We start from the raw sequence: 23,823 nt of genomic DNA on the forward strand, positions 1-23,823 counted from the left end.
GAAAACACTTCACAGCAGAAAGCTGGTTCAAAAGGAAGCAGCCTGGCAAAAGCTACACTTCCAGCCAGGATACTTGAGGTAAAGAAAGGCCCACTGGGCCAAGATCTGGCAGTTGGAAGTCACTTTAATTTTTAAGCTCACATCTCAGCAATTTGAACTGTGAGATCCAAATGCTAGAGCTCTGAAAGGATTCATTTCTTTTTTTCTTTATTTTGGTGAGGAAGAGTGTCCCTGAGCTAACATCTGTGCCAAACTTCCTCTATTTTGTATATGGGATGCCGCCACAGGATGGCTTGATGAGCAGTGTGTAGGTCCATGACTGGGATCGAACCTGTGAACCTCAGGCTGCCAAAGTGGAGTGTGCGAACTTGACTACTACACCATTGGGCCGGCCACTGAAAGGATTCGTTTCCAATTCAAATCCTACGGTGTTTATCTACATCACAATTTAAGATTGCTTTCTCTCGGAATCTCAGGTGAGTTGGTGTATTTCTGTGACATAAGAGGTAGGTAAAATAATCTCCAAAGATGGTGACTGTGGCAGTTTTAAAACGTGGCCGTTGAGAGGTGGGCACTATGACCTCTCCCCTTGATTCTGGGTGGCCTTGTAACTGCTTCAATCTATAGAGTATGGTGGAAGGGATGCTCTATTCGTTTTAGGCTAGGTTAGAAGAGGCCATGCAGCGTCTGCCTGGCCCTCTTGGGACGTTTGCTCTGGGGAAAGCCAGCCACCATACCTGAAGTCTGCCTGCCCTGAGACCACCATAGTGGAGAGTCCACGTCTAGGCTCTCCAGCTGACAGTGCTAGCTGAGCTCCAAGACACCAGTCAGCATTGATTAGCAGCCAAGCAAGAGCCCCATCTTGGATGTCCAGCCCAGCAAACTCAAAATGACTGCAGCCCCAGCTGACATCTGAGAGGAACCTTGTGAGAGATCCCCCAGTGGAGAACTATTCAGAGGAGCCCTTCTCAAATTCCTGACCCATAAAATTATGAACAAAATTAGATGCATGTTTTTAGCTGCTGCATTTTAAGGTAATAAGCTATGCAGAAATAGTAACTGGAATAGTGACCAATAATTTCTTCTACTCCCGTACGCATATGCCACTCCACCCTCTAGAGGTAATGTCCCCCTGAATCCAGGCTGGCCTCGTGACTTGTTTTTACCAATAGAATGTGCCCAAAGTGATGCTATGCCAGTTCCAGGCCTAGCCTTTAAAAGACTTGGCAACTCCACTTTCTCTCTGGGGAAAGCCGGTCACTATATTAGATGGCAGACACCTAAGACCTGTCTTATGAGGAAGCCCAAGCTGGCTATATGGAGAGGCTATGTGAAGGAGAACTGAGGAACCCAGCTGAGGGCAGGAACCAAGGCTCCAGACATATGAGCCCAGTAAAGCCATCCTAGCCAGCTCCCAGCCATTCAGGCTGCGAGGCTCCAGGCTTCACGGAGCAGAGAACAGCCACTCGTGCTGCGCCCTGTCCAAATTCCTGATCCACAGAATTGTGAGCAAAATTGTTCTTTTAAACCAATTGGTTTTGGGGTGATTTGTTACACACAGAAATAGATAACTGAAATGAGAATCCTAGAATCATTTTTGGACCAAGTCATCTCTGTTCCTTGGACTTCTATAGACCAGAATGGATCTTTAAAGTGGGGGAAAGTTATAAGAGAGAGAGAGATGTCAATGATTTATCCAAAACAGCTTAACACTACAACCTTTCCTATCTACCCCAAACATATATGTGATTTTCTGCCTCCCTTGAAATTGAACATTTGGACCATGTAATGCGATGTTGCGATGCCTGTCAGGAATGAATATCTTTACATGTTTTCTCACTTTCTTCTCCAGCGAAGGAGGAAACAATGAGCTAGAGCTTGTTCACGGGTTCGCTCTCACTCCCAAATAAGGAACATCCCTGGGCAGCATCGGCTCCCACTCACAATTCCTATCAGCCCACAGCATTCAGAATCTCCTGTGTCAAGAGGAACGGGGAATCAAAGGCGGCCTTTTCCTCACAGCATGCTCCCAATTTTCCCTACATCTGAAAAAGAGGACCTGGCCATTGTCTCCCCCAATAAATAACACACAAAAGACTTTGGCCGAGGTGAGTCTCTAGAAGATTTTCAAATCCTGCTCTTGCCTCCATTCTAGCAGTTATACTGCCAATGTGAACAGAAAACACTTCAGGCAGAAAAACTGTGTTGCTTGAAAAATTCTTGGATATAGTAGTAAGTTGTCAGCACACTTTCATTTGCCCATATCTTGACTCCTCAACGAGATTATAAGCTCCTGGATGACAAGGACTGGGTTAAACTCTTCTAAGACTAACTCCTCCCACACCCACCCATGCTTTACCTAGTGCCCAGTGCATCAAAGGCACAGTAAATAGCCTCATCATTGTAATACCATTTATTTAATTTACTGCGTTTCCTGCTTTGTGCTAAGTATTTCTCCAGATGATGCCATTTTATACTCAAACAACCTTCTGAGTTAGTGACTATTATCATCTCCGTTTTACAGATGAGGAAACAATTTCAGACAGGAAACACTTACCCAAGATCGCAGTAACAAAGTACACCCAGGACTAAGACTCAAGGAGGACCTTCTGCTTCTAAAGTTCCTGCTCTTTCTACTATGTGACACTGCATATTTTGAAAATGTTATGGAATAGTTAGTGCCTCTAAAATTTCTCTGAAGACAAAGCCAAGCATTAGAGCAAGAGCAGAGGTCTCAGGGCTTATTGGGCTTTCACTTGTTTTCTATCAGTACTTGACCCCCCATGTGGTAGACGTGGATGTGTGCTATCCAGATTCCCCTTCCAGGAAGGGCTTGCTGCCCAGCTGTGGGGAGTGTGGGCAGCCTTTAGCTGTCAGCTTTTTCGGGGTCTGCCTCAGCTGCAGAACCCTGACCTCACCTGAGGTCATATCCTCCCTGGAGCAGCCCACATCCAGCGAATGAGCAAGGCCTGGCCACTCTGGGTCAATGCAGGCTTTCTGACAGATAATACCTCACTCCAGAGCTCCCCATGGGGTGACCAAGGCCTTGCTCGGCCTGCTTAAAAGTTCAACATTATCCTCTACTCAATCCTGCCTCTTCCCCCTTCCTTTCACGGTTATTGTCCCCTAATGAACTCCTACCACAAACTCCATCTGCTTTCAGAGGTCCCAGCTTGTGACTCCTCTCTCTTTTTCTCTCCAGCCCTGTCTTACTGCCCAGGGTTTTGGTAAAGAGAGATCCTGAGACTCTTCCTCTGCCTCTAGCAGTTTAAGTGATCACTGTGTTACTAGTACCTTTTGCCTCCAACCTCCCTGTCTTCTTAGGAAGTAGCTTGGAGCCTTCTTTGGAGTGCCAGGATTTGGGGCTTGGATTTCTACCTCCCTCAGAGCCCTGAGACTCAGCTGGTACTGTACATAACTGTTGCATTTTAGGAAAAGAAGAGTAACTTGCAGGTGGTCAAGAAATACCAAACTGGGTTTCTAAAGATGAGACACTTGTACCTACACTTTCCCTCACTTCAAACTGTAACCCAGGTGGTGTGACTCGCCTGGTACAGAATGGATATGCACCTGGCACATGGTTGGAATGACTGTACCCATCACACTGCTGGTGTCACTGAACCTGCCATACTGCACTAATTGTTGCTTTTTCTAAGAGACACACCCTACTCAGTTTCCCACGTCTGGAATTCTTTATTCTTCTCCATTCCACTTCTGCCAGTGCAGCCTCCAATGCTGTTTCCTTCTTCATGTTCTCATACCCTCTCCCTCTACCAGGGTCTAGCAGGACTGTTCCCTCTTACTTTTTTCTTTATATTTATTCCACTCTGTTACATAAAGCCTCCCCCCTCCCTGGATCACCCAGCCTGCGAGGTCAGGATTTACTGTTGTCTGCTTCTGGCGAGAGCATTTCAGATCAGTGATAGGAGATTTGCCTCGACGATGCTAGGTTAGCAAAAGGGGAACCCCTTTAAGGGTCCCCACTTGCTATGGAAGGAAAGAAGCACCATTTTTCTTCTCAGTAGGCATGCACTAGAAGCACTGTCAAGGCAGCAAGATTAATGACCAAAAACAGAGGAGGCAATTAATATATGGTGCTTTATATAAACTATCATTTCATTCTTGTAACTATCCTAAAAGTTAGATATTGTCACCCTTCATTTACAAATAATAAAAAGAGCTTTAGAAAGGGCAATTTACCTGCTTAGATTCCCACAGTTAGTAAATAGCGCTAGCAGGGTTTGAACCCAGGTCTTTCTGTTTCAAAAGCCTATACACATTACACTACCAGATGCTGACATAGCCAAGAAGGCTCAGGTACCAGTCTTGGCACTGGTTGACATGGGCCAGAGGATTCTGGGAGAATCCATGACTAGTGAGTGAGTGATACTCTAGCTTTGGTGTTAGTGGAGAGGACATCTCTGAGAGCCGCATCAAGGCATGCCATTCAGGAGAACTATAGCACTGGGACCAAGGGCAGAGGAGTCCTCTCCAGGGCCCTCTTTGGCCACATCCACAATCCTATACTGCTACTCATTGGTCTTCCTGCTGGGATACTCTGCTAGATTGTTGTTAGCTCAGCTACCACTGCCACTCCTAACCAAGGCCAGGAACTAGGTTACTCAGAAGCCCCTTCCCTATGTGGTTCCAGATCAGAGTTTTCCACTGAGAGAAACTTGCCACTGAGAGAAATACTGAGAGAAGACTTGGAAAGTGGGAGTAAAGCAGAAGTCATTGTTCTCAGAAGACTGGGACAGTCAGACAGTGTGGCTTCACAGATCACTCTATGGGCTCCCACTTCCTGGTCACCTTTTGCTGCTAGACCTGGTGACTTCTCAGAATTCCAGTGAGTTCTAGCTTCCTACCTCCTCTAATACTTCAAGCTTAAGTTATTAGAGACATTTGTCTGATCCTCTGGCATAAACCTTCTGGACTTTCACTCTCCTAGCTCCTCCCACTTTGTGTATGTGTGTGTGTGTGTGTGTGTGTGTGTGAATCCCCTTATTATTGCAATATTTTAGTAGCTCTATTTTCATGACTGCACCCAGACAGATACAGTTTCCACCCTGAACCTCACCACCACCCCTGTGTTATTACAAAACAACTCCCTAGGAAGTAGTATAACTAAGGTCCAGTCATACAAAGACCTTTTTTCTTTTTCTTTAGAAACTACAGAACATTCTGGGAAGATGGCAAACTAAGCATGGGGTATTTCCCGTTCCCAACTCCAGGCTGCCTGCCTCTCTTCAGCCAAATATCTATTGAGGCCTATAGAGAAGAGCTGGATATGAGTGAGGTCCTAGACATCATGGGAGTCCCAGCAAAAAGAAGTCTTGTTGGGCTTTCTTCCCTGAGTGCTGAGCAAGGCCTGGAGCCAACACCAGAAAGGCCCCGCACAAGAAGACCAGAAGATTGGGAAAACAATGTGTTCCTGGTCTCCTAGGGCTCCGAGGGGCCAAGAAAGAATGAAGTAAAGGAACAAAATGTGTGAGGAGATCTGGAAGAGGGTGGCTTCCTTGGGATAGCTAGTTTCCCACCACTTGAGGGCCACCTAGCACTTGGGGAGTTCTCAGAGATCCCTTCTACCATGAGCTGACCCCGATGGGCTGACGACAAAATACTTTATAACCATCTCTGTGGGTCCAGCAGTCAGCACCCAGAGAAAGGTTAGTTAAGCAACGCACGACTAAAGAAATAAACTGTTGGGAGGAGATACAAATGGCAACTTGAACAACAACCACCATGATAACAAAATCCGAGCATATACAGAGATGTAAGTGCAACCTAAAAAGAGAATTTCTGGAGCTACAAAATGTGATTCCCCAGATGAGCAATTCGGTCGATGAATTGAAGGAGAGGATAAGCACTGCTGAGACCCAAATAGTGACGCGGAAGACCCAAATTGTAAGAATTCCAGGGCACAAAGTCTAAAATAGCTAGAGAATATAAGAGACCTGTAGATTCTGAAGTCTAATAAATCTTCTAGAAGGAGAAGAGGGAGGAGACAAAGGAAAGGCAGTAATTTTTTTAAAAGATAAGACAAGAGCTTTTCTGAGCATAGCAGCTATAAAATTTAGAAAAATAATTTAAAAGATGCAAAAACTAACTGGTTGGAAATAAAGAAATAGCCTCCTAGAAAACCACTGGATCAAAAGTGAAATTACAAACTATCTAGAAAGCAATTAAAAGTAACACTTTATCCCAAAATCTACCTAGCACAGTGAATGCTGTACTCAGAAAAACAAATTATGTTCTTAAATGTCTTCAATATTAACAAGCAAAGATGAAAACGTAAAGGAACTTAGTTCTCATCTCCGGATATTTGGGAAAGAACCACAAATTAAACTAAAAAGGACTAAGAAAAGGCTTTAACAACAAAAAATGTGGAATTAATGAAATAACCAAAACCTGTTCTTTGAGAAGACCAATAAAACAGATAACCCTCTTGCAAGTCTGATTAAAGAAAAAGAAAGAATAAATATTGACAAGACTAGAAAAGGAAAAGTATGAGTAAGAGATTTAAATAATTATAAAGTGATACTACATTAAACTCTACAGCAACAAATGTGAAAACCTAGAGAAAAGGATGATTTTTTAGAAACCAAGATTAACCCCATAAGAAGTGTTGAATAGGTCAATTATTAAAAAAGAAATTGAAAAAGTGAGTAAATATCTACCCCTGGAAAAGTTCATCGTAACAGAGCAGTTCGTCTGTTTCAATTCAACTTTTTTAAAAAAACAAGTAATTTCAATATCATTTAATGTTTTCCAGACTATAAAAAAGAAGGAAAGCCTCTTAATTCTTTTCCCCCCAAGCTTTATTGAGATATAATTGACACATAACACTGTGTAAGTTTAAGGTGTACAATGTGATGATTTGATACACATATATATTGCAAAATGTTTACCAAAATAAACTTAGTTAACACATCCTTCACCTCAAATAATTTCCGTTTTATTGTTGTTGTTGTTATAGTGAGGACAGTAAAGCCTACTGTCATAGCAACTTTAAAATATACGATACAGTATTGTGAACTACAGTCGCCACACTGTACATTAGATTCCTGGAACCTGTTCACCTTACAACTGAAAGTTTGTACTCTTTGACCAACATCTAACCATTTCTACCACTGCTCGGCCTCTGGCAAACATCATTCTTCTCACTGTTTCTATGAATTTGATGTTTTTAGATTCCACATACAAGTGAGATCATACAGTATTTGTCTTTTTGTGTTTGACTTATCTCAACTTAGCATAATGCCATCAAGGTCTATCCATGTTGTCACACATGGCAGGATTTCCTCCTTTTATAGCTGAGTGATATTCCATTGTAAACATATATTTCACATCTTCTTTATCCATTCATCCATCAGTGGACACGTAGGTTGTTTCCAAGTCTTGCCTATTGTGAATAATGCTGCAATGAACATGGGAGTGGAGATATCTCTTCAAGATAGTGAATTCATCTCCTTCAAGTATATACCCAGAAATGGGATTACTGGATCATACAGTAGCTCTATTTTTAATTTTTTGAGGAACCTCCATACCGTTTTCCATAAAGGCTACACCAATTTACATTCCCACCAACAGCACACAAGGGTTCCCTTTTATCCACATCCTCACCAACATTTGTTATCTCTTGTCTTTTTGATGATAGCCACTCTAACAGATGTGAGGTGATATCTCCTTGTGGTTTGAATTTGCATTTCCCAGATGATTAGTGATGCTGAGCACGTTTTCATGTACCTGTTGGCCATTTGCATATCTTCTTTGGAAAAATGTCCATTCATTTCCATACCCATTTTTTAATTGAATTGTTTATTATGCTATTGAGTTTTATGAGTTCCTTATATGTTTTGCATATTAACCCCTTATCAGATATATGGTTTGGAAGTACTTTCTCCCATTTTGTAGGTTGCCTTTTCATTTTGCCAATTGTTTCTTTTGCTGTACAGAAGCTTTCTAGTTTAATGTGGTCCCACATGTTAGTTTTTGCTTTTGGTGTCATCTGAAAAATCATTGTCAAGACCAAGAGCTAGGAGCTTTTTTGAGTTTTACAGTTTCAGTTCTTACGATTTAACTGCTTAATCCATTTTGAGTTAATTTTTGTGAGTGATGTAAGATAGGGGTCCAATTTAATTCTTTTGTGTGAGGATATCCAGTTTTCCGAACACTATTTATTGAAGAGACTATCCTTTCTCCATTGGGTATTCTAGCCTCTCTTGAGGCCTCTTGATTCTGTTCCATTCGTCTATGTGTCTATTTTTGTGCCAATACCATATTATTTTGATTACTATAGCTTTGTAATATAGCTTGAAATCAGGAAGTGTGAGACCTCCAGTCTTCTTCTTTCCCAAGATTGCTTTGGCTATTCGGGGTCTTTTGTGGTTCCATACGAATTTTAGGATTTTTTTTCTGTTTCTGTGAAAAACACCATTGGAATTTTGATAGAGATAGCATTGAATCTATAGATGGCTTTGGGTAATATGGACATTTTAATAATATTAACTCCTCTGATCCATGAACATAGGATATCTATTTATTTGTGTCTTTTTCAGTTTCTTTCATCAATGTCTTACAGTTTTTTGGTGTATAGATTTTTCACTCTCTCGGTTAAATTTAACCATAAATATGTTATTGGTTTTGATGCTTTTGTAATGGGATTGTTTTCTTTATTCCTTTTTCAGATAGTTCATTGTTAGTATCTAGAAGTGCAACTGATTTTTATATGTTGATTTTGTATCCTGAAAATTTACTGAATTCGCTTATTAGTTCTAATAGAGTTTTGTGAAGTCTTTAGGATTTTCTATATACAAGATTATCTCATCAGCAAACAGAAACAGTTTTACTTCTTCCTTTCTGGTTTGGATGCCTTTTATTTCTTATGCCTAATATTTTTCTTGCCTAATTACTCTGGCTAAGACTTCCAGTACTATGTTGAATGGAAGTAGTGAGAGTGGGCACTCTTGTGTTGTTCATGATCTTAGAGAAAAAGCTTTCAACCTTTCACCTTTGAATATCATGTTAGCTGTAGGTTTGTCATATGTGGACTTTACTATGTTGACGTATATTCCTTCTATACACAATTTGTTGAGAGTTTTTATCGTGGAAGGATGATGAATCTTGCTAAATGCTTTTTCTGCATCTATTGAGATGATCATATGATTTTTGTCTTTCATTCTGTTAATGTGGTGTGTCACATGTGTTGATTTGTGTATATTGACCCATCCTTATATCCCAGGGATTAATCCCACTTGATCATCTATATGATCCTTTCAAGGTGCTGTGGAATTTAGTTTGCTAGTATTTTGTTGAGAATTTTTGCATCTATGTTCATCAGAGATATTGGCCTGTAGTTTTCTTTTCTGGTGGTATCCTTATCTGGGTTTGATATCAGGATAATGCTAGCGTCATAAAATGACTTTGGGAATGCTCCCTCCTCTTCTATTTTTTGGAAGAGTTGGAGAAGAATTGGCATTAATTCTCCTTTAAATGTTTGATAGAATTCACCTGTGAAGCCATCTGGTGCAGAGCTTTTCTGTGTTGAGAGGTTTTTGGTTACTGTTTCAATCTCCTTACTTGTTATTGGTCTGTTCAGATTTTCGATTTCTTCATGATTCAGACTTAGTAGGTTGTATGTTTCTAGGAATTTATCCATTTGTTCTATGTTGTCCAATTTTTTGGCATATAATTGTTCATGGTAGTTTCCATGGTATCAGTTGTAATGTCTCTTCTTTTATCTATAACTTTATTTATTTGAATCATCTCTCTAGTTTTCTTGGTAAGTCTAGCTAAAGGTTTGTCAATTTTGTTTACCTTTTCAAAAATCAATGCTTAGTTTCATTGTTCTTTTTTATTATTTTTCTATTCTCTATTCACTTATTTCTGTTGTGATCTTTGTTATTTCCTCCCTTCTGCTAACTTTAGGCTTAATTTCTTCTTGTTTTTCTAATTCGTTGAGGTGGAAAGTTAGGTTGTTTATTTGAGATCTTTCTTTTTTCTTAATGTAGGTGTTTATCGCTACTAAATTCCTTCTTAGCACTGCTTTTGCTGCATCTCATGGTTTGGTATAATGTGTTTCCATTTTCATTTGTTTCAAGATATTTCTTGAATTCTCTTTTGATTTCACTTGGGCCTATTGGTTGTTCACGAGTTTGTTATTTAATTGCCATTTATTTGTGAATTTTCCAGTTTTCCTCCTGTCACTGATTTCTAATTTCATACTATCATGGTTAGAAAGATATTTGGTATGATTTCAATCTTTTTAAGTTGGTGAGACTTGTTTTGTGATGTAACATATGATCTATCCTGGATAATGTTCCTTGTGCACTTCAGAAAAATATGCATTTTGCTGCTGTTAGGTGGAATGTTCTCTATATGTCTTTTAGGTCCATTTGGTCTAAAGCATAGTTCAAGTCCAATGTTTCATTGTTAGTTTTCTGCCTGTATGCTTTATCCATTGTTGAAAGTGAGGTATTGAAGGTCTCTACTATTACTGTATTATTGTCTATTACACTCTTCTGATCTGTTAGAATTTGCTTAATACATTTAGGTACTCTGATGTTGGGTGCATATATATTTATAATTTTTTATATCCTCTCAATGAATTGACCCCTTTATAATTATATAATGACCTTCTTTTTCTCCCATTACAGTTATTGACTTAAAGTGTACTTGGATGTAAGTATAGCTACTCCTGCTTCTCTTTTGGAATATCCTTTTCCATCCCTTCACTTTGAGCCTATGTGTGTCCTTGAAACTGAAGTGAGTCTCTTATAGACAGCATACACTTGGGTCTTGTTTTTTTGTCCATTCAGCCACTCTGTGCCTTTTGATTGGAGAATTTAATCCATTTCCATTTAAAGTAATTATTGATAGGTAAGAACTTACTATTGCAATGTTATTCATTGTTTTCTGTCACTTGTGTAGTTCCTTTGTTCCTTTCTTCCTCTCTTGCTGTCTTCCTTTGTGAACTGATGATTTTCTATAGTGGTATATATTGATTACCTTCTTTTGTGTATGTCTACTATAGGTTTTTGGTTTTGGTTAACCTGAGATTTACTAGAAACTTCTTATTGATATAATAGCTTATTTTAAGCTGATAATAACTTATCTTTGATCACATACAAAACCTCTTTCTGTTTAATTCCTTTTTATGCTCTCTATCTCTTTATTGAACTTCTCATTTTGTTCTTGTATTGTTTTCTTGATTTCATTAAATTGCTTATCTGTGTTCTCTTGTATCTCTCTCAGTATCTTTAGAAAAATTATTTTGAATTGTTTGTCAGGCAATTCCATTTCTTTAGGGTCAGTTACTGGAAGTTTACTGTGTACCTTTTGGTGCGCTTATGTTTTCCTGATTCTTCATGATTCCTGTAGCCTTGCATAGGTGTCTGCACATTTAAAGAAGTACTCACCTCTTCCAGACTTCATGGACTAACTTCAGCAAGGAAAGACCTTCACCTGTAGGTAGGGACATACGGGAGTGTTCCGTGACCCCAGGTCTAGTGGTACAGGGTGCTAAGTGCAGGGGCCTGTGGTGTCTCCAGGTCTGTGGGAGCATGGTAACTCATCAGCTCAGGCCATTGGGGTCTACAGCGTCAACAACTGTGTGGTTCTTATAGAGCACTTTGGGGGTCCACAGTGGCAGCAAGCGCTTTTGGGGTCCTCAGTGGCACCTCCCGGTTCAGCGGCTAGGGACCAAGGCAGATAGTGGTGGTGACTGGAGCCAGTGGTGTGCACACACTTGGCTGTGGGGGCCAGCTGCAGGTGCCTGTGTGGTAACAGGGGCTGTTTGCAAACATGTATTTTTGGGGGTCAGTGCAAGCAGCAAGGGCTGTGACCAACTGCAGGTGCATTTGCAGCTATCAGGTCCATGGCTGTCAGTATACACAACTGTGGCTGCCGGGTCTCACCACAGGTGCATGATTGTGGAGGCCGGTGTTGGGAGTCAGGCTGGGGGTGTGCAAGTGCACAGCTGGAGGGGCTAGCTGCAGGTGAGCCCAGTAGTGTAGGCCAGTGACATAAGGCAGGGCCATATCTGGGCTCACAATCAGCTGTGGGGACCCTGGCTGTCGGAATGCCCTCCCATGGCCGCATGGTCTCCCCACAGGCACGCACACAGCAGTGGAGGCTGGTATTGGGAGTCAGGCTGGGGGCGTGCCTGCTGCACGCTGGAGGAGCTAGCTGCAGGTGAGCCAAGTGGTGCAGGCCAGTGACAGAAGACAGGGCCAGATCCAGGCTCACAAGCAGCTATGGGGGCCTAAGCTATCAGCATTCACTTCCATGGCTGTACAATCTTGCCACAGGTGCACAAATGGCAATGAAGGCTGGTGATGGGTGTCAGGCCAGTGGCATGTAAGTGCACAGCTGGAAGGTCAAACCCTGAGAGCACACACAGTGATGTTGGTCAGCTGCAGGGGCTCTAGATTTGAGCCTTGCACTCATGCAGCCGCAGAGCACTGGGCTGGCTGCCTGTGCCGGCTGCCTGTGCCCGTCCCAGGCTTGAGCGGGAGCAGGGAGGATGGAGCAGGGAAGGACTCAGGTGGCTGGCATCAGCGAATGCATGTGGGGAAAAAAAACAGTAAAATCTGTTTTTAGGGGGTCTGTGGTGGCTGTACTGGCCTTTGGTTTCTTCAGCGGCAAAAGCTGCTGGGGTTATCTGCAGGGCAGGTCACTCCTTAATTATTTTTATGAAGCCAACCTAAATTTAATATCCAAACCTACAAAATAGGCTACAAAAATCTATAAACACTCCTTTTTAAAATATAGATGCTGAAATTTTGAATAAAACATTAGCAAATGCAATCCAGCAGTCTTTCAATGAAGTAGAATTAGAGCCATGTAGGGCATGGTGGATTACAGTATTGGCCACAATTCTTTGCCCCTCCCTGTGCCCATGATTTTGTTCATGTGATTTTGGAGTTCCTGCCATCAATGTGGTATACATTTCCCTGCTCCTTTACTTTGGAATCAGCCAAATGAGCCAAATGGGCAAATAAAATGAGGCAGAAGTGTGCCACTTCCCAGCCTAGGCCTTAAGAGACCTTATGCATTTGAACCTTCCATCTTGTGCTTCTGCAGTCACTTTGAGACTAGCCTGGCTAGCTTGCTTGCACCATCAGGAGGATAAGAGTTGCCTGGGGCACAGCCGCTCCAGCCAGCACAACCTGAAGCAAAGCAGCCCCAAAAGATGTATCGTGGCAAGCAGAGCCACTCAGCCTAGCCCGGACTAGATGAGCCAGACCCCAGCTTACCTGAAGAAAACATGAGCAACAACAAAGTGTTGTTTTTGAAGCCACTGAGATTTGCCTGGTTTGTTTCACAGAAATTACTAACTGACATATAGAATTACATTTGGAAATGCAAAGGAGGCTCAGTATCAGCAAATCTATCAAGGTAATTCATTATATCAATAAATTAAAGAGGAAAACCATACACATAATGATGTCAAGAAAGGCTTAAAAGTCAATTGATAAAATTCAACTGACTCCCAATACATTTCTAAGTTAAATAGGATTAGACGGAAATTTCTTAAATAATACAGACTGGTTACCAGAAACAGATGCCAAATATTATCCCAAATGGCAAAACACTGACCTATCCAAATAAAATTCAGAAGTAGACAAGAATGCCTCTTACCCCTATTATTATCCAACATTGCCTTGGAGATTCCAGTTTATGAAAAAAGATCAAAAAAAGAGAAAGAACTAATATAAACATCAGAAAAGACTTCTATTTCTTTGTCTGCTAATGGCATATTTGTACAGCTAGCAAAACAAAACACTCTAGTAAAATCCGTGAGACTTATTTAGGGAATTTGGTATAGTAAAGGAATACAAGGTTACTATACAAGACAAATAGTGTTTCTCTGTTCAAGCAATCAGCAGCAAGAAATGAAAATGGGAAAAATTACATTTACAATAATGAAAAAAACCTAAATAATACACAGGGCTAAATTTAACAAGAAAAGCACCAGACCACTATGAGGAAAAGTGCAGTAGCCCACTGAGGAACAAAAGCCAAAGTCTGAAAAAAAAGAATGAATGAAAGAATCATCAGACTTTATCTCATAACATTTCGATTCTCCCCAAATCAGTATTATTTTTTTAATTCCAGTTTAAATGCCCAAGATAATTTTTCAAGAGAAAAAGAGGGGATCTATTTATATACATAATCTTAATACTTTTATGAAAGAATAAAAACCTTAGAATAGCTATGAAAAACAAGAATAAAAAGAGAGAGAGATATTTTAACCAGATATCAGACCTAAAGTCACCATAAGCAAGTCAAAACATGGTAATGGCATAGGAATAATAGGCAATTAGATCAGAGGAATAAAATCGAGAATGCAGAATGCAATCCCATATATAAGCATCTAATACACGGCAAAGGTTGTATTTCATTTCAGTGGGACAAAAGATGGATGTTAATGAACAATATGAAGGTAACTACCAATTTGAAAGAATATAAAATTAGACCTCCGTTTGATTCCAAAAATCAATACAGTTTCCAGATAAAGACATATTTAAATATAAAAACAGTAAAAGTCTTGCGAGGAAGTCTAGGAAACTGCGTGTACAACCTAGGACTGCGAAGACTCTCTTAACTAATCCTCGAAACGCAGAAGTTATTAAAAAAATTGACAATACACAATTTTTCAAACTTTTGGGACAAGGCACAATAATTCAAATCAATAAACAAGAAATTAGCAGCGTAACTGCACACAGAGACTACATGAGAGGCTTAAAGCTATAATATACAAGGAGCTCTTACAAATTGACAAGGAAAAACAATCCATTCAAAAAATGGACAATGGGTATGAAGAACCACTTCACAGAGAAGCAAATCCAAATGGCAAACAATGTTTTAAAGGCTGCTCAGACTCATGAGTAGCCAGAGAAACTCATAAAAGTAACAACGAGATGACACTTTCCACCCACAGGACTGTTAAATCTAAAAAGAGCAGTAAGATCAACCTTTGGTGGGATTGCAAGAAAAGGTACGCACCCATACAGCACTGGTGAAATCATGCGTTTGTTACATGCTTGTTACAAAGCTATATGGTAGCATTTAATGAAGTTAAAAACAATATATATACATTCTTCAACCTAGCTATTCCATTCCTGGGAGTCTGTCCCAGAGTCAGAAAAATAAGTGCATGTAAGGGTATATATACAGAGGTTTTTATTGCAATGTTGCTTTTTAGTGACCAAAAACAGAACAAATGGAGGCAAAGTTAATGTCCACTAAAAGGCAAAAGGTTGGATAAGTTGTTCTTCATCTACATCACAAAATTCTGTGCAACCATTAAGAAGAATGAAACTGAGAGACGCAGTTGACTCGTAAGTTTTGTTGAATGAGAATAGTAGTAACAATGATAATAGAAAACATTCATATATAGCACTACTTTAAGTGCTTTATGTATTTTAACTAATGGATCCTCAAAATAACCTTATGAAATAGGTATTGATATCATCTTTCATTTCCTAGATGAGGAAACTGAGGCCCAGAGAACCTAAGGTCACACAACTAGTAATGGCAAGAAGAGTAAGATAGAGAAAAGTGTGAGTAACATGACACAATTTCTGTAAAATAATCTACAATAAAAAAGATATATTCATTTGTGTATGTGTACATATGCATGTTTTATATAATTATATGAGAAGAGAAATGTGGTAGGATACATACTAGGCTAGTAATATGGATTATTGTATATATGCTATATTATATGCATATAACTAAATTACAAGTAATTAAAGAGCCACAGCATTTCAATAGCAGACAATTCCAGAGGAGCTGCAGTGTTGTACCAGGTGACGCAAAGAAGGGAAGTCCATGCCAAGGGAAGTCCATGCCAAGGAAAGTCCATGCCAAGTGAAGCCCCTGCAGATTTCCATCACCCAATGTCTCCTGCCCCTCCTCTGTACCCCTTGGCGCTGTGCTCATCCCTCCCTTATGGCAGAACTACTGTATTTAGAAATGCCAGGTGCTTTCCCATCCTGCCTCAGCCAAGAGACTCCGTGGAATGCAGTCATCAATGTGCTCTGAGATTGCCCAACCACAGAAGGCTTCTCAGATCCCACACTTGTGCATAAATCTCAGATTTGGGGCATGGAGACAGAAAAGATCTGTCTCACACTCACATCTTTTAGGGAAAATAAAGCTTCATCTTGGCACAGGTTCAATCCTCGCATCATCTATTGCAGGGTGATTTAAACTTTACGATGCCCACTGACAGACTCCACACTTGCACCCAAACTGTTTAAAGAGATAGATGGACAGAGATCCCTTCTCCCAAGGAGCTTGGGTTCTTGGAGGAAAGATGCACCTCTTATATTATGTACTCAGTGAATGTTGAGTGAGGAAAATGATGATGTACAGGAATAATTCAAATAAAAGGTAGAGAGAAAAGTGTTAAATTACAAGCTATAAACAAAATGCTATGGGAATTGGAATAGGGAAGCACAAGCACTTTGAGAAATGGTTTCATAAAGAGATGACCTTTGAGCTAGATGCAGTGTTTCTGAAAGCATGGTTATCATCAGATCCTCTGAGGTGCTTAAGAACTCCAGACGTGCTGAATCAGAATACCCAGGAGTAAGTCCCAGGAGTTGATCTTTTAAAGAAGCCCCCCAAGTCCTTCTTATGCACACTAAAGTATAGACCATGACAAATGGGGCAGATTTGGGTGTGCAGAAACGTGAGGAAGGACACAGCAGTCAAAGGCAACAGCATTAGTAAAGTACCCAGGCATGAAAGCAAACTGGAAAACTGGCCAATTCAATTTGACTAGGGGGGGAGGGGGTGAAGAGGAATAACAATAAATAAGATGGAAAGGTAGGTTAGGGCTAGATCACAGAGGGCCTAGGGAATGCCAGGTGAAGAAGTTTGAACTTTATTCTGAAGGCAAAAGAGAATCATTGAGAGATTTGAGACAAACAACAAAACAAAAACAGGAGGACCTTAACTTTAACAGTGCTTCCCAAATCTGGCCGTGCATCAGAATTATCAGGATTGCTAGATCAAAGTCCAGGTTCTGGGGCTCCACTTCCAGACCTTTTGAATCTGAATTTCTAGGGCTGAAGCCTAGAAATTATGGTTTTAAACAATCTTTCCAGGTGATTCCTGGGCAGCCAGCCTGGCATTGGTTCATGAAATGGAGTTTGGGAATCATCGCTTTACTGACAAATGCATTCCTGAAAAGTTGTTTGTTCGTGGAGGTTTTATTAGTAGAGTCATTTGTTCAAAATACCAAGCAAGAGTGTTATCCAGAGGCAACCTCCAGCAAATCACTTTCTCTAGAGTGTTTCAATAGAATGCATACCCAGTTTAAATGCAAAACCCCTAACCAACTTTCAATAAAAATGTGACAACACGTTAAGACTAGCACCTGGTATTAATGATGCCATATGGTTGCACAAATGCAACATGGGCAAAATAATTCAAAATGTTTTAGTTTCATCTAGCTTTGCAGCAACATGAATGACCTTAAAGTAATATCAGAGAGGAGAAAGTGCTAGTAGGATGTGATGCCAATAAATCCATGGCTTTAAAATGGAAATATCCACCATGAATTCATTTTGAGGTCACAGGAGAAGTTGAGGCAACAATCTAGGGATACACCAAATGATCACTCATCTCTACTCAAGCTCCAATAACGAGTAGGCCATATGAATTCCAAGATGTTTTTTCTAGGTTTAAGATTTTAAGTTTATGTTATTTGAACACTCATCTACCTTGAAGATGGATAAAAGGGAAAAAAGTGGGAAGGGGATATAACGTTCAAGTATCAATCAGTAATCCATTCTTCTAAAAAATGACCAGACATACATGATTCTGAGTCAAAATTTGTTTCCTCCAGCCATGTAATACTTTAAGATTGCCATTTTCATTTAAAGTCACCATACTTGTTACTAAAGTATCTCTTTATTTTCATGACAAACACCTTGGTTTGGCAAGCTGGAATGTTGGCATAGTAGTTTGCTTAGTGCAATTCACAAAAGTTAACTTTAAGCAAGAAATCATAGGGTATAACCTGCCAACAGCCAAGGCAGCTTCTTTTTCTCTCAGAGGGCTCCTAGCCTCACCCCCAGAACTTTCTATCTCCCCTTCAATTCCTTCCCCAAGGCCCATTGCTATAAACAGGCTAGAAATCAGAGATGAGTCCTGACAGCAGTATTTCAGGAAGGAAATGGAATCCAAGCAAGTCTTTTGTGTACTCGAATTGGATTCTCTTTCACAAGGACTGCCTGAACTACAGGAATCCCCGCTCTAGGGAGCTCTGTATTACTCTCTGTTGCTGTATAGCAGAAAAGGCAAATACAGATACCCAGTGCCCTGGGCCAAATTTAAATGCTCAGAGTTAGTAGCGGGACAGGAAGGACAAGGCGGGTAGAATAAAGCAGCTTTGGGTAGAGAAGTTGAGAAGGGGTTAAATTTAACATTTGAGGTGCTTTCCTGCTGGCTAATACCTTGGCTTTGGAATAGGAGGACGCAAGGAAAAGACATAATTCCCACAGGTTACTATGGCTTGATCAGTGTGTTGGCAGCAGGGACATACACTTTTATTTGTAAGCTATGTCCTGCCCTGACATTTGCCTCCTTGCCCCAGGCCAAGAAGACCAGGGCCGGGGTTACCCAAGAAGATCACAATTCCAGTGGCATTTCCCCAAATGAGTTTCGTTTCACCTACCTTAGAAGTGGAGACGCAATGGGCCTGGTGGTGAGGAACAAGCAAGTTTCCACCATGGACCAAAATCTTAAAGGGACCTGTTGTTATTAGTGCCAATGGTCACGTGCTCCCAGGGGAAGGAAGCTTCTTGGTCATACCATCACCATTCGTTTCTGAGATTTGTAAGAGTCTGCATCTGAGCGAAAGCACTCCCAACTCCCAAAGCCCCTCCTGGTTTCAAGGGCTCCAGGCAGGAAAAGCAAATAGTCCAAAGTGATTGCAGGGTTCAGTGGACCCTGTGCGGTTCATATCAGACTGTTGTGAGGAGTGGTAAGTCACAGGGTCTATATTGCAGCTATTTTTAGTGAAACCAAATTCCTTCCCCAAGTTCTCTTGCTTCCAACTTGTTCTAAGTGTAGGAGACCAGCTGTGGTCAGATCATCTTACTGAACCAAGGCTGTGTCAAGGCGAAGGGACCGAACCAGGGAGGTGAAGCAAAGAACTGGCGACTGTTGGTGTTTTGGCTCTTTCTCACTGTCTCAGACATCTCCAGAGAAGGCGGATCCTTTGGAAAGGAAAGTGTTACTACCCAGGGGAGTGGGCATTCCCCTCCAACCTGGCAGAAACTTGATAGGGAGATGAGATTAGAGGGAAAAATTGAGAAGCTGGCAGTCCTTTCCCTCTCTTCCCCAATTCCTACAAACTGCACCCCCCCCCCACACACACACACACACATACACACAAACACATACCCACACACTTGCCTGTATGTGCCAGGTTCTGCAGACTAAACCCAGATCTTGGCCTGACTTGCTGGAAGGGTCCAGAAAAGAATGTCATCATCCAGGAGCCAGGCCAGGGGTGAAGGTATGAAGAGGACTGGTGTCTAGTCACGTTGCAGCTGTCATTCATTGTTCTAAGAGGTAGTTTTAATGGGGAAGAAAATTCAGGGAGCATTTATTTTGGCTCTAAACCTTGGCCAGGGGTGTTAATTCTGAAGAAGAGAGCTCCCTGGGATCCTGAACGTGCTAATTGCCTTCCCTAGATTCATCTAGGTAAATGTTTTAGAAATTGTGGGCCATGACCCATTAGACAGTAGAGAAATCTATTTAGTGGGCTGTGATCAGCATTTAAAAATGAAAAGAAATAGGGGGCTGGCCCCGTGGCCGAGTGGTTAAGTTCACACGCTCCACTGCAGTGGCCCAGGGTTTCGCTGGTTCGAATCCTGGGCACGGACGTGGCACTGCTCATCAAACCACGCTGAGGCAGCGTCCCATATGCCACAACTAGAAGTACCCACAACGAAGAATATACAACTGTGTACCGCGGAGCTTTGGGGAGAAAAAGGAAAAAGTAAAATCTTTTTTTAAAAAAAGAAAAGAAATAAAATAGAGTGGAATAGAACAGAATTGAATTGAATTTAATAAAGAATAGAATAGCATGCATTGTGCACAGTAAAGGTAAGTATTGTTCTCTCAAACTTGTTTTTTCCATGTATGTGTGTACCCATCACCACGTAAAATGTATTTCTTACTATTAGCCACCATAAAATTTCACTTTTTTGAAAAACACTGATCTAGATGATTTGGTAGAAAAGAGCATGAAGAGAAGCCCTTGGGTCACCCCCCCCCCGTTTCATAAATACTACAACTATTATAACCACTATTTGGAGGGTTTCATTATGTGTCAAGCACTATTCTAAATGTTTCATGTGTACCATCTTATTTAACACTTATCACAACCTTCTAAGGTAAATTTCTCCCAGTTCTACGGAAGAAGTAGTAAGGCTCAGTATCAAGTTCAAGCAGCTGGTAAGGGGAGGAGCTGTTTGTGTTCTTAACAGCTCTAGATCACTTCCCTCTGTAATTGGTCAATTACGCAGCTAAACTCAATGGTTAAACGCATAAAAATCCTGGCTGTGCTAGTAGCTTTATATAAAATAAGATGTGACTGTTTAGAAAAATAATGTCAGATTCCCAGAAACTTCTAGTAACCTCTTAATAAAAAAAGTGTTTTGTTTTGAGTGAGTTACCTATTGGGCTCAGAACCCCATGCCCCAAACGCACCCTCTAATGGGCATCTGAGGAATCTGCTGGAAGAACATGATTTCATGGGAATAGATTTACGTGGTCTCACCCCTCTAGTCGCTTCCACTCTATTCCACACAGAAATCTTGTACCAGGGCACATTTGGTTTTTGTCTTTTTATAGTTTGAGCTAAATCAGTTCAACCACTTTTGAGTTGATGAGGGAAAAAAAAAAATCATGCTTCTTCCACTTCCAAAATAAGCTTCTCTTTTGGGCACACAGAAAGCTCAGAAAAGGCTGAAACTTTAAAACTTCCCACTTCACATATGGGTACTTTTAGGTCCTCATTACTTTCAAATTTACTTTTAAAATTCCTAGTGATTTGCTCATTTTGCAAACTCCTATGTTCTGTTGTCATTTTTGTAATTCCCGTAGCACACACCCTGCGCGCATGCCCAGTATGTTATAGACCATACGTATTGGCCTCAACAAGTGCTACCTCGTGGTAAGTGTGTGTGTGGGGGGGGGGGGGCATTCAGGGGCTGAGTAGGGGGGAAAATACCAAACACACCCTCCTGCAGAGCCCCCACTGGAGTGCAGGTTAGGTCAAAAATGCCCCAAAGGGAAGGCCTCCTTTTGTTTCCTGGCTGCGGGCTTCAGAGTGGAATTCTTTCCAAACCAGGGAAGGCTGAAACTTGACCTAACTGGCTATTAACTTCTCTGTAGCAGTGTTTGGCCACTCATCAGATCTCTTTGTTTGGAATGAAAACTAATCGACTCATAAACACGTGCAGAATTTCCAGGCAAGAAGTTCTCCATTGTCATCAGTAACCTGACCAGACACTGAGGCCACAGGTGCTGTCAAGAGTCCAGCCCAAATCTCAGCTCTCTCCCGTGGGGGCCCAGCAACTTCCTGGCTGGCCTTTGCTCTTAGGGGTAGACGCTCACCCCCACCTGTAGCTACATCCTTCCTGACGCTTTTCAAAACAGGAACAGTTGTCTCAGTTCTCTGCATTCTCTTGGCTATTCTATTTTTGCCAGGATGGAATAGGATATTACAGGCCTGCCCCAGCCAGAGCAGGGTTGACTTATCTAAAGGGAGCCCTGGGGCTTCCCGCTGCAGGGCTCGCCACCCCAGGCCATGCTCCTAGCCCTGCCTGTTCTAGTCGCCACACTCACAGAAGCACAAAGGACAAAGAGAAAGGGTTCTACTTCTCAACCTTACCACTCTGCCTGAAGCTTCTATGAACAAAGGACATTTAATAATAGAATTCCTCGTCTGGTATTTATAGCACCAATTGCTCAAAGCTGTTTTAGGCTTTATTTTTAAAATCTCAGCCTTTGTCGCAACCTCCCCAGGAACTGGAGCAGAAGGCAGGTATTAGCAGCTCCGCTTGCAGACCAGGAGACTGAGGGGTCAACGAAGAGAGACTATTCCAAGGATGGACAACAAGCAAAGGCAGCTGAGAAGTGGAAAGCCCATCCAAGCACTGCACCAGGCTGATGACGCTATGGTCCCTCACTCACCCATTTGTTCATTCACTCAACATTGACTTAGTTCTGATTCTTTTCTAGGTGCCACACAAGGCACCAGGGATACAGAGAGGAACAAGTTATGGTCTCTTGTTTCTTCAACAAATAAATTTCTAGGAAACAAAAAAAGGGGGAACTTAATGATTGAAAGAGATTTGAGAGACATAACCAAATGCAATGTATGGGCCTTGAATCAAACACGCCAAATGTAAGAACACATTTGTGAAACAACAGAGGGAATTATAATATGGACTAGATATTTGATCGTTAAGGAATTATTGCTAATTTTTTTTGATGTGATAGAATTATGTCATAAAATTACCTTAACATTTAGAGACACATATTGAAGCATTTATAGATGAAATGTACGATGTTTGAGAATGGTTCGGGGCCTGCAGTGGAGAGACTAAGTCTGAGAGGCTGGAAGGGGATTTCCAAAGCTACACAGCAAACAAGTGGCAAAATCAGTAGTCTAAAATCTGGGGCCCCTAACTCCCGTAGCAAGACCATATTCTTTAAACATTTATAGGATGCCTCCTATGTTCCAAGAACCATGCTGGGTACTATCATACTGTCATCCCACCCGCAGATCCAAACAGGCAGAGAAATATGTATTTCTGTCATTCTACTGCCCTTACTCCAGTGTCCCCTACACAGTAAGCGATGGACTGGAACTGGATTTAATCAAGGTTGGGGTCCTGAAGAACAATTTTTCTTTGTCTTGATTTGGTGTAAGTTATGGATTGTATTATTATGTCCCCTATAAAATTCATGTGTTGAAATCCTCACCCCACGTACCTCAGAATGTGACCATATTTGGAGATAGGGTCGTTGCAGATGTAGTTAGTTAAAAGACAAGGTTAGGATGGTGGCCTTAAACCAATATGACTGATGTCCTTATAAAAAGGGGAAATTTGGACCCAAAGGCAGACATGCATAGAGGGAAGACAATGTAAAAAGACGTAAGGAGAAGGCTGCTATCTATCAGCCAAGGGGAGAGGCCTGGAACAGATCCTGCCCTCAGCCATCAGAAGGAATCAATTCTGCCAACGCCTTGATTTTGGACTTCTAGCCTCTGGAACTGTGAGACAATACATGTCTGCTTTTTCAGCCGCCCAGTTGCGGTACTTTGTTACGGCAGCCCCAGGAAACTAATACAACATCTGTGAGCAGGCAGGTGAGTAGGGGAGGAAGCAGCCGAAGGAGGATTAGTGAAGAAGGAATTCATTCCACAAATGCGTTGTGGCCCTTTGACATGACAGGCATTGTGCAAGGCATCATGGGGGATATAAAGATGAGCTTTTTCTCCCAGTGCCCAGATAAGAGGTAGCCAGAGAGGTGAAATGTTCACTCACAACTATAATACAGGGCAGAAAGTAATCAGAATCATGAAGGAAGTACTGATAAAGTGCCAGTGGAGTTCAGAACAGGAGGATAATCTCTTTCAGCTAAGGGAAGGAGAGAACAAGAGAAGACTAAATTCAAAGGGTGTCAATTAGGTGTGTCTTAAAGAATGGGTACAATTTGGACAGGCTGAAATGTCAGGAAAGAGCATTCCCAGTGGAAAAAACAGAATAAGTATAGGTATGG

At 41.4% G+C, this 23,823-nt stretch overlaps 1 protein-coding gene across 3 annotated transcripts in view; it reads right to left on the bottom strand.

The window, feature by feature from the left end:
* Positions 1-19,010, bottom strand: part of FGF13 (fibroblast growth factor 13) — a 488,610-nt gene extending 469,600 nt beyond the window's left edge. For 2 of the 3 annotated variants that reach the window (XM_070606364.1, XM_070606354.1), the window contains exon 1: positions 18,695-18,995. The gene's annotated coding sequence lies outside the window, so the exon portion shown is untranslated. Of the gene's footprint in view, positions 1-18,694 lie in introns of all 3 variants that reach the window. The other variant, XM_070606356.1, reaches the window with a different exon arrangement.
* Positions 19,011-23,823: the final 4,813 nt, after the last annotated feature.

This window comes from Equus przewalskii, chromosome X (genome assembly GCF_037783145.1).
Source record: "Equus przewalskii isolate Varuska chromosome X, EquPr2, whole genome shotgun sequence".
In the NCBI taxonomy this organism is placed as follows: Eukaryota; Metazoa; Chordata; class Mammalia; order Perissodactyla; family Equidae; genus Equus; species Equus przewalskii.